A 12,252-nucleotide genomic window follows, 5' to 3' on the forward strand; every position below is an offset into this window, starting at 1 on the left:
TTCTACTGCTCACGTGCTCAGAGATAGACCACCCCCATCACTTTTTTACTGAATCATTGAGGACCCATGCCTTAATTTACCTGAGCAAAGGGGTCGTGATTTTGAAGCTCCTGATTTAGAACGGGCCATGCATTTCAGAGGCGTTTTCTAGAACGGGGTATAATATTTCGAACGCACGAAAGCTCCACTTTTGTAAGCAGCCATTTGAAAGTATCCTTTACTTGGCCCTCCGCCGAAGTAATTATCAAAGAAAATAAAGGTGAATATGTTAATTTTAGTTTACTACAGCAGACAGCTGTAGGTCGCGTATTATTGAAACATGCGGAAGGAAGCGAATCTAATTAGACTTAGCTATTAAAAGAGGAGTATTATTTTTGGATTTTTCAATGCTAATATTATCTTGGGTGTGTGTGGAATAACGTAAGAGGAAACACCTCTTTGTCATGATTTCGGAACCTTTGTCACGCGCGCTTTCCTTAGCCGTCCGATTAATTCTGTACGACACATACTGAAGAAGAAAGATTTCACAGTACTATTATGTGGTTCACATAATAATGAGAGTAAAGGCGAAACTGGCGAGGTTTGTAAAGAGGTTACGTTTCGATTACGTTACGCTCTTGGAATGCGGAAAAATTGCTTCGCGAAGTGCCATACGCAATGCATCATGGGGTAATGGAGACTATATGTTTGTTTCGCATGACGTATTCAGTACTGCAGACTTCCTGTTTGTGCAGGCGTTCAAGTTCCATCGACAAGTTCCATCGATCATCTTTAAACTTGTGAGTCTGGATAAAGATCCTATTTATTGAGCTGCTGTTAGTTCTAGGGTCTTAAAGGGAGCAACCATGTTGCTGGTTGGGTATTGTATTTCTTTTTTCCTTTTCTGCCATCATACAGGTGAGTGCATAGTTCGAATAACTGAAAGGACTCGTTATTATCAACCAATATTTAACTGCATTTTTTATATTTGAGTCACACACACGCACAGGTCTGCTAAGGGCGAGTAAACCAGCAAGAGTGCCTTTCTTAACAAAACGTTTCTTTCAGCAGGCAATGGGACAATTTTCGAGCTGCAATCAATCATACATGTACAAAACAACCAGCGGCTCAAGCCCCAGCCGCTCTGTTTTGTGGCGAAACTGTTTTTAAACAGATTCTGTGTCTCAGTGCTGTAACACTTACATCTAGACAGGGATTAACTGAAAACTTTTCGAGTGCTAAAAGTGGAAATAAAAATGTTTAGGTGGTGAAGTGTCTGGAACAGCTAAAGGTGGAAGATTGATCAGTTTTTAAAATTTCTATTCGTGAAGAACTTTAACCTTCAGGTGTCTGAATAATTGAAACACTGTTTACCGTTGAACCTCTTCAGTATGGTGGCCCAACGTCATCATAGTAAAATATGTACGATTTTGCGAAGAAAGAATAAAAAATAGAAAGAAACCAAAAAAAAAAAAAGCGATAAAAATAGAAAAATAGGTAGAAAAATAATAAAGTAATACAAAATTTATAAATATCTAGAAAAGAAGGAGAAACAGAGGTTTATATCAACCATGGTAAAATTATAATTAAACAGTAAAAAAAGAACTTAAAATAATTTTATTGGGAAAACGACATTTGGAAAAACATTGAAAATCAGGATGCTTTGCACGCGTGCATTCAACACATTACCATCAGAAGCTCCTGATACATCAGGGTTGTTCGATTGGTGCCTAATATTTGCAGTATGTGATTATTTAAGTTTCCATTGTAAGCGCAAAATAAAAGCAAAGGAAGCATTAAATAAATTATTGTATATAAATACAGCCGGCTCAGCTTATGGCCCAACATTCTCGTAGCCCATAATGCTTTCCATCAGCGGATCTTGAGAGGAGCCCACAAGATATGAGGAGATCAATACAGTCCCTCTTCAAAAAAGGGGAGAATGGGGAATGCAACCTGGGAGAACGATGAGAACATGAAAGCCGATATACAGAAATACGTGCTCCAGAATTTGACTCGCAAAGAGGTTCTAGACTTTCTGGGTCGAGACTATCTGCAATATGCATGGAGTCTTCCAACTTTGAGTTGTAGGATGGCTTACTTCGAGATAAAATATGTAGACTACGAAACAGACCTGAAAGTCGTGGAAATGGCAGTTAAAAAAGAAATTAGTGGACCAGGACAACTCTTGGGGTACCGATCAATGCACCGAAAGTTACGAGAGCACCACCAGTTGGCAGTTCCACGAGGCTTGGTGTACGATGTGATGACGAAGGTTGACCCTGAAGGTCTTGAGAGCCGCGGAAAAGTTGGACAAAAGAAGCGGCACAGAGGGCCGACTGGCACATTTACATCGCTGGTAAGATAAACTTATCTAATAGTGCTATTGGCACGATTTCCATGCGATCCCGTAAGTTCATTTAATTGCAGTCGAACCTCGATTATCCGGACTTGTTTTTTTCATGAAAAATAATAAGATGTGATCTTGAAAATTGAAACTATTAAAAGCTCATTAGTCTTTTCAAATGTTTTCAAACATATATATTCAAAACTTTGAAGTCTGTCTAAACCAAACAAACACCTGTTGCCAAACATTTATATTGTCCAGTGTTTGTGGAGCAAAGTTTTGCCCTTTTGATGCCTGTTCACATTTTTTGTGCTTTATATTGCATAAATGCTAGGCTTTACCCGGCTTCTACATTTAGATCTAACATGTTTGATACCATTTGGACAGCATGTTCAACATCACGACCAGTTTGGCCACCAAACATGTTTTAGGAGTGTGTGGTCATCATACATTTCTCGTTTGGACAGGCCTTTGATAATGAAAAAGCAGGTCCTCAATGGAAATTTACAAGTTTTTTGGTTGTATTTGGTTTCTTACAGGGCCCAAACCACACGTACTCTGGAGATGGCCACGATAAACTTATGGATTTCATGAACAACACATTTCCCCTGGCCGTTTATGGTTTACAAGATGTTTTTAGTGGCTACATTCTTTATTTGAAACTGTGGCCCTCAAACTCAGATCCTACACTGACAGCACTGTGGCATTTGGAGCATCACCAACAAAAACAAAAGCAGCAGAGGTTGCACGAAGTTACCCAGCTTCGGTGTCTATTGCACAACTTCTGAATGCAGGGAAATTTGTTAAGCCAGAGTGGAAAACAGCGAAATGTCTAAGTCTCTTTGTTGATGATGACAAATTTGCATCTGGAGCATTTCTGATGGCATTCAAAGGAACGCTGGAAAGTGGTAGCCACAACAACAACACATTTCCCCTGGCCGTTTATGGTTTACAAGATGTTTTTAGTGGCTACGTTCTTTATTTGAAACTGTGGCCCTCAAATTCAGATCCTAAACTGATAGCACGGTGGTATGTGGAGTATCTCTATGAATCAAGGGGTAAGTGTAGTTGATAGTTGTTATCATAGAAGGGGCTAAACGGAGTCTGAGATCGATATTGGTGAAGAAGAATGTGTACAAGTCCCAACTCCTAGACCCACCAAATTGTCCATGAACAATACACCCTGCTCCCCCTGCAGTATCTTGTAAAAGAGTTTCTTAGCTCCAAACACTAATTTGTCTTATTCCCCCCCCCCCACCCTCCAATGGCTGTTAAATGGCTCGCAATAAAAGGTATTGTCGAAAATGGGTCACATGTCTCTGAACAATAGACGCCTCACTCAACAATAACAAAGGCACATGGAGCATAATGGACAATACTGGGTCTTCAAATAACTGGAGAGTTTTCATCTTGTTCAGGGGGCAGTGTACTTGACCAATAATTGAGTATAGGGGTGCTGCTGAGGGTCTGAGCCCCAGACCCCATTTAGGATAAAAAAAAGGTAAACCTACCCTACATAGGACAACACCTGCTATTTTAGGACCCTATCCTCACACTAGATTATAGGTCATGTAAGGGAGTACCCCCAGTGTCTTGATAAAGTTTGTCATATAACATCCTAAAACATAAATTAATGTTGACACATGAAATCTGAAACTTTCAGAAGAATTTGTCAATTTCACACAACCTCATTCTGGGCCCTTCGATATTATTAATATTAATAGGTTGATGCCTGATGTCCTTTTATTGTGGACTCAGGATACAAAGTATAAGTAGGTTATGACCACTGATCTCCTTTTACCCTCAACAGTAATCAGCCAATATCTGAGGCTGGATAAGGGATCAGAGACTGGCACAATGGCAACCATTCATGCCTATCTAAGACAGTCCCATGAAGATACACCATTCACTATGGGCCTTCTACTAATAATAAGGTATGGGTAATAATCACATGCACCTCAATGGTTTGCATGTGAGTTTAGTAAATGAGCAAGGAATTGCTGTGAAGCCACCACGCTTTGCAGCACACTAATTTAGGTCGCATACGTGACCAGCCTGGGTTGCCTGTTAATGTACTTTTGAGTTGCCTAAAATACGTTCTTATACAGTACTTTACAACTGTAATTGTCTGCAATCATTATTGTTAGTGTCAGTTTTCTATAATTGTCCTGCCCTGAACGTCAAGTCTTTCATGCAAGGTATTTAACTAGTTAAGAATTTAATTTAATTAATTAATTTATATTTCATTTTATTTGCCACACAAAAATAGAAATTACAAATACCAGTAATATACATGTAGGAAAAGTAGAAGAAGAAGTGGCGGCTAATTATTCATAATATTCAAACAGATTGAGAGATGGTGGCAAGAACTCCATCATAGAATGGAGAAATTCTTCAAGAGGCAGTTGAGAATGCTGTTAGAAAAAGGGTTCTATGACCCAGATGATGAAATGGACAGACACTTTTTATACAAAAAGAAATGGACATATTCAGGGAAATGATATGGAACTCTCACAGAGTGAGAGCTCAGAAAGAGGCCCATATCCCTAAGGGTATACCAAATCATTTGTACTCTTTTCCAGAAACTTATGGTGCCCAAGAATGTGGTATGTTAACACTATAAACCAAAACATTTTAACCAATACTCCATCAACTCCAAATTTGTAATGTGAAGTGAAGGTTATGCAAAAGTTTAACAGACCTTATGGCGGGTGATTATTTTTATCTATTTTTCTGTCATTTTGCTGGTCATTCATTTAAATCTGGAAATGAAATATTTCGTCAAAACAAGTTTTTTTATGAGCACCAAAACACAGCTGAAATCAACTCTTGTGGGGGAAAAGTAACTGTGAAAATTGTGATGAACTTCCACAAAGTGCCTTCCATAAGGTCTAGACTTTCCTATCACCCTCACTTGTATCTACCCTTCATGTTTTCAAAATTAAATAAACTGGTTTCAGAACAAAAGTTTTAGTATAGCTAAATTAGTTTCAGTGGAGAAATACAATTTACCAACATTAAAGCTGTAGACAATAGGCCCTGAACAAAAATGCACTGTACAGCAAGTTCTCCTTTTTTGTCCACAGCAAATGATCCTCCTATTTTTCTAAAAGGGATACTTGAGGGTCCCAGAATGAGAGACCAGTTCAATTATTTTTTTGATGAAAAATCATCCAGTTTTGCTGAAAATTTGCAGATGTCATATCTTGATGTGGTTACAAACTGTACTTTAGGAAAGACAATTTCCTTTTCTTTTAAACCTTCTCTGATATTCTTTGCAATTTTGTTTTCTTAAAGACTGCCACTTACCCAAGAGGCGTTAAATGAGGTTGTAGAAGTGTCGGGCATTATGACTGTTGGGGAGGATTTCCTTCCTGCAGCGGTGAGAACTGAATGTGAGCGGATCATTCCAGATGTAGATGTCAGCAAACCCACAGATGCCGCAGATACATTTTTATTTTTGAAGGTTAATTATGACCTGGAGCAATCAACTTAACATGATTTTTTTTTATTTATTTAAGGTGGACATATACATGTACTGTGGAACATTGACTATCAATGACATGCAGAACATTATGCATGAATTTTGATTAACAACTCTATGGTCTCGAGTACAAAACCTGAAATAATTGTTGTTGAAAGAAAAATACATAATTATGTACCCACATATTCTAAGCAGCAGTTAAAAACTTTCTAATTTAACATTCTTTTATAAATATCCGTATTTTGAGCAAATATTTAAAAACACAACCTTAATAGAACACTTCTGTGGCAAGATGAAACCAACAATAAAGTTCACGGCTGACTCCTGAGTGTGTCCATCAAACATGTTATGCCCATAACCTGCTGTACATGTGTTGATTCAATTTGCCACTTTAGAAAATACCACAATTATCTTTTTCTCCCCCCCCCCCAAAAAAAAAAAAAATTGCATAACCATTGTTTTTAGTTTCTCTTGGGACTTAGAATCGTCCCAAGAGAAACTGAAAACAATAGTTATGCAAAATTTTGGGGGGACAAAAAGCTAATTATGGGATTTTCTAAAGTGGCGAATGGTAATCTATATACAAGTGTACTATCACCCATGCATACTATATTAGCAAAGGAGAAACAATTGTGGGCACTGACAGTATCTCATGATAGGAGTAATTTTGTTGACATCAGTGTCAGAGGACATGAGGTTCCTGCTAAGTTTCAAACCATTCTGGTTGCTCTATTGTTTGCACATGTAAACCCAACAAATGTAAAACTTCTTTTCTCATTTACTTTGATCTTCAACCAAAAAAAGCATTAAAACTTCACTTGGGATTTTTTCACATCTTCCATTCAACTTTTGTTTATTATTTTACAGTGAGGGGACTGGTGCAAAAGTAATATGAAACTTAGTAATGACTTGAACCTATCCCACTACATGTAATTTATTGTAAACTTGTTGGGCTCTGCATTAACAGTTAGTGTCTCCCTCTGATACTTACTCTGGACCCTTCCCCTAAGATAACGACCAGTCATTCCAAATTCAGTGTAACTGATATTTCCCTAACTTAAGATGTAACATGACATGTAGTCTTAACTCATTCACTGTCAAGAACCTTTTGTACCATGCCACAATACTTATTGCATATGTGGTCATTATTGAACCTGTCAATACTTGTAGAAGACATATTTCCACAACAAAAAAAGACTTCACCCTCATCAATTAGATCTGCTGTAGCAATCTCTGGATCATAGAGGGAGTATCTTGAACCCTGAATATCTAAAAGCATCAATTGCTGCCTGGTAATTAAACTTGTGTTGTACACTAAGCACTGGGCTTTGTCGAAGATTTCTTTAAACTCTTGGTGGGCATCTTCTTTTGGAATGATGCAGTTTCCATGAATGTTTACATACTTTGTGAATTGGCCAGAAACAAACTCTTCTCAGTCACTGGCTCATCATTGAACCCGGAGTAGAAGACTGTTATAGGCAAATGATTGGCCAAATTCTTCTGGTACTATGCTGCTAAACCGCTTAGTTAATTATCTAGCCACAGTGTGCATTTGTACTTGCTTTCTCGTATGGATTTCCACTGTCGTCTTTATTGTCTACAATGGTGTTCTTTAACTTGTCATTATACTTCTTTATCAGCCATTGTTTTTTACATTGGCTACCACTTTCCAGCGTTCCTTTGAATGCCATTACGAAATGCTCCAGGTGCAAATTTGTCATCATCAACAAAGAGACTTAGACATTTCTCTGTTTTCCACTCTGGCTTAACAAATTTCCCTGCATTCAGAAGTTGTGCAATAGACACCGAAGCTGGGTAACTTCGTGCAACCTCTGCTGCTTTTGTTTTTGTTGGTGATGCTCCAAATGCCACAGTGCTGTCAGTGTAGGATCTGAGTTTGAGGGCCACAGTTTCAAATAAAGAATGTAGCCACTAAAAACATCTTGTAAACCATAAACGGCCAGGGGAAATGTGTTGTTCATGAAATCCATAAGTTTATCGTGGCCATCTCCAGAGTACGTGTGGTTTGGGCCCTGTAAGAAACCAAATACAACCAAAAAACTTGTAAATTTCCATTGAGGACCTGCTTTTTCATTATCAAAGGCCTGTCCAAACGAGAAATGTATGATGACCACACACTCCTAAAACATGTTTGGTGGCCAAACTGGTCGTGATGTTGAACATGCTGTCCAAATGGTATCAAACATGTTAGATCTAAATGTAGAAGCCGGGTAAAGCCTAGCATTTATGCAATATAAAGCACAAAAAATGTGAACAGGCATCAAAAGGGCAAAACTTTGCTCCACAAACACTGGACAATATAAATGTTTGGCAACAGGTGTTTGTTTGGTTTTGACAGACTTCAAAGTTTTGAATATATATGTTTGAAAACATTTGAAAAGACTAATGAGCTTTTAATAGTTTCAATTTTCAAGATCACATCTTATTATTTTTCATGAAAAAAACAAGTCCGGATAATCGAGGTTCGACTGCAATTAAATGAACTTACGGGATCGCATGGAAATCGTGCCAATAGCACTATTAGATAAGTTTATCTTACCAGCGATGTAAATGTGCCAGTCGGCCCTCTGTGCCGCTTCTTTTGTCCAACTTTTCCGCGGCTCTCAAGACCTTCAGGGTTAACCTTCGTCATCACATCGTACACCAAGCCTCGTGGAACTGCCAACTGGTGGTGCTCTCGTAACTTTCGGTGCATTGATCGGTACCCCAAGAGTAGTCCTGGTCCACTAATTTCTTTTTTAACTGCCATTTCCACGACTTTCAGGTCTGTTTCGTAGTCTACGTATTTTATCTCGAAGTAAGCCATCCTACGACTCAAAGTTGGAAGACTCCACGCATATTGCGGATAGTCTCGACCCAGAAAGTCTAGAACTTCTTTGCGAGTCAAATTCTGGAGCACGTATTTCTGTATATCGGCTTTCATGTTCCCATCGTTCTCTTAGGTTGGATTCCCCATTCTACTCATTTTGGAAGAGGGACTGTATTGATCTCCTCATATCTTGTGGGCTCCTCTCAAGATCCGCTGATGGAAAGCATCACGGGCTACGAGAACGTTGGGCCATAAGCTGAGCCGGCTGTATTTATATACAATAATTTATTTAATGCTTCCTTTGTTTTTGTGTTTCGCGCTTACAATGGAAACTTTAATAATCACATACTGCAATATTAGGCACCAATCGAACAACCCTGATGTATCAGGAGCTTCTGATGGTAATGTGTTGAATGCACGCATGCAAAGCATCCTGGTAAATGATAACGACAGGCCACGTGGAAAATGTCGATGTTTTTTTGACGTTTTCTATTTTTTTCAATGTTGATTTTTAATGTTGATTTTCAATGTTGTTTTCAGTGTTGGTTTTCGATGTTGATTTTCATTGTTGATTTTTGACATTGATTTTAACTGTTGATTTTCATTGTTTTTCCAAATGTCGTTTTCCCAATAAAATTTTTCTAAGTTCTTTTCTTATTGCTTAATTATAATTTTACCATGGTTGATATAAACCTATGTTTTTTCCTTTTTTTTTTCTAGATATTTATAAATTTTGTATTACTTTCTTATTTTTCTACCTTTTTTCTATTTTTATCGCTTATGTTTTTTTGTTTCTTTCTTTTTTTTATTCTTTCTTCGCAAAATCGTATAAATTTTACTATGATAACGTTGGGCCACCATACTTCAGTACGGCTACCTCTTTACAAAGTACAATGTCTACTTTATTTGTCCTGATGGGTTAAAAAATCATTCTTTTTGTAGCCTCTTTTACAACAGCCGCCACCTCTCTACAACATTGCTTTCCTTTGTCTGTCCCTAAGGTGACTTCAAAATTACTTCAAGGTGTACAACAAAAAACAGGAAGGCATAGATAATGCTGAATAAATGATAAAAGAAATGTGTGTGTGTACCAATTGTGTTCGTAGCAAGATAGTTCAAACGCTTTTAACTTGCAAGTAAAATTTGCGTATGTTAGGTGTAATTTGAAACCTCTTGCTTTAACACGCATTGCAACTTTTTAAAACACACAACAGCGACCTAACGTTTCTAAGAACAAAACGCTGGAGAAAATGTCAAGATTTTAATACTGAAGGTGTTTAAGACTAATAATTCATTCGAGATCAGTTTCAGTGGAGAAACTTGAACTTCACTGCGGCGGAAGTACATTGTAGCAGAAACAAACTTCAAGACAAGTGCTTGTTTGTTTACTTTTTATCGGTGGTAATACGGTCAAACCCCATTTATAGCGGAGCTCCACGCGCGGCGCTTCGCGCTGCGCATGGGCGAAGCCCCATAGCTAAGGAAATGTGGTAATCTACCCATCTGAGAAAATTTGGTAATCACGTGACCGTACACCGACCGACCGACTGCTTGCCCACCCGCTCGTCCGTCCGTCCCCACCACAGGCATACCAATGGAAAATAACTCAATCAACATGTATGGCAACCCAAATGCAACTCAAGGTTTTATTTGGAAAGAAATTACATGGCCGCCCTGACTTTTAGAAAGAAAAATCAGCACAAGTCGTGTCCTTTTCGGCGTTATTTTTTTTATGTTTAAACTAACGTGGATAACAGAGAGAGAGCTAGAGCGAGTTATTGAAAACAAACGAGATGAATTTTGTAGGAAGAAAAACGTGGAAATTCAAAGCGGCGTTGAGAAAATGAGAAATGCTAGCGGCCAGTAAGGTGAAAATGAGCGGCAGTGAAAAATAAAAGCGAACGTGAACACAGGAAACAAAATATTGGGTAAGCACATACGACAATTCCTTCATAAAAATAATTTGTAACTAGGAAGTTTGACGTTTTAGTCGTACAAAGCAGTGTTGTAGTCGTGCAAAACAACGGCAAGGGAAAGACAGAAAAGCGTGCTGCACGTTCAAAGTTGTTTTTACTAATTAGAAGAAAAAGTGTGCTGCGCGTGCAATTTGTTTTTTTGCTAATTAGATCTATTAGCCTTGAAGCCATTTTCATTGTCGTCCCCGTTTAGCATTACACAATTTCATTTTTTTTGTTGACACGTATTATTATCAGAGCTTCGCTTTTAGCCCTGGCTAAATCTATATATAACGGACACTGAGGGGGCTGTAGAAAGTGTCCGTATTGACGGGGTGTCTGTATTGAGCGGGTTGAATTTAGAGAAAATGTAACAGCTTTCTTTCCCCAGAGACAAACCAAACTGTCTGTAATAAGTTGTTCATATGAGTGGGTGTCGGTAAAGCGGGGTTTGACTGTATTTTTTAGCCTACAGCCTTTGGACCAAAGGTTTTACGTTTTCCTACTTTCACAAGTGCAGAATGAGCAGGGTATTTTGTCATTCGTTCACCGGAAGTTGGCATAAGAATCATAAGTTTTTGGTGCCTATACAGGCTCCTTGATCGAAATTTTAGTCACTTGCGGGCAAATCGAGGTGCTTTTGGTGCCTGGCCACCTGTTAAGCAGCAGTCTTGAGCTGAGGTGATTTAAATTTTCATTATATGTGCCCTATAGAACTGCTGCATTAAGATTGGAAAATGCCATAAAAGTGTGGCTAAAATTGTCGCTTAAAATTTGATTTTTTAATGAAAGTCGCACAAAAGCACAAAAAAGTAGGTGTAAAGGGTGCCAACGAAGCCATTTTCCTTTGGCCCACAAACAGAGGCTACTTTTTCTCTATTTGAACTGGCATTCAAAATATAGGTAGTCTCTGCTTGCAGGGTTGTTTGGATAACAAAACTCGCTAGAAAGCATTAAGATTTATTGGTCTGTTCTTATCCCAGGCATAAAAAAGTGTTCTTTTTTGTTCATTCTTCTTGGATCAGTTTTGATTCAAATAATGTTGGTATATACATAAGTTATTTGTATCATACAGACATTATCTCAAGGGCTTTGTGAATGAAAAGGATGTTCATGATGAGTAGTCAGTGCACAGGGAGCCCACACAATCTGTTTGTCTAGCCGATTGTTATTTTATGTAAATGTACTGGATTTGTAAATGTACTGGATTTACCGTTTGCTTCACCTATAGCGGTATATCGCTAACTATGTATATAAATCAATGATACATAAACGTTGAATTACCTTACCTGTGGTGTATAGTCGTCCTTTTGCCTCAAAAGCGGTTTTTTGAGCGATTTTGAATGAATTTGAGTTCGCCGTTGACTGTTCCATATAATAGAAGGACAAGGGAGGAATCCTTGTTTTGAAAGGGTTCCAGCGCCGGAGCGATTTTTCCCTCCAAAATCGCATCGCTCCGCTTTCAAACTTCGCAGCATAAAGGTCAAAAGATTCACGATTCTTTTCGTACCTTCCAATCGAAAATCCATCCAAACGGCCCGGAGCTAGCCCTCGAAGAAAATCAAAATCCCACAGTATTCAAGCGACTGGAATACGTAGCAAGATTCATACGTGCCAGCCACAAACCGTCCCGCTGATTGCCTCTTTTTGATTGGAT

The 12,252-nt window shown here is 38.4% G+C and overlaps 1 pseudogene; it reads left to right on the plus strand.

Moving 5' to 3' along the window:
• Positions 1–1,921: 1,921 nt before the first annotated feature.
• LOC140949618 (uncharacterized) lies at positions 1,922–7,054 on the plus strand (annotated as a pseudogene).
• Positions 7,055–12,252: the final 5,198 nt, after the last annotated feature.

This window comes from Porites lutea, chromosome 10 (genome assembly GCF_958299795.1).
Source record: "Porites lutea chromosome 10, jaPorLute2.1, whole genome shotgun sequence".
Lineage (NCBI taxonomy): Eukaryota > Metazoa > Cnidaria > Anthozoa > Scleractinia > Poritidae > Porites > Porites lutea.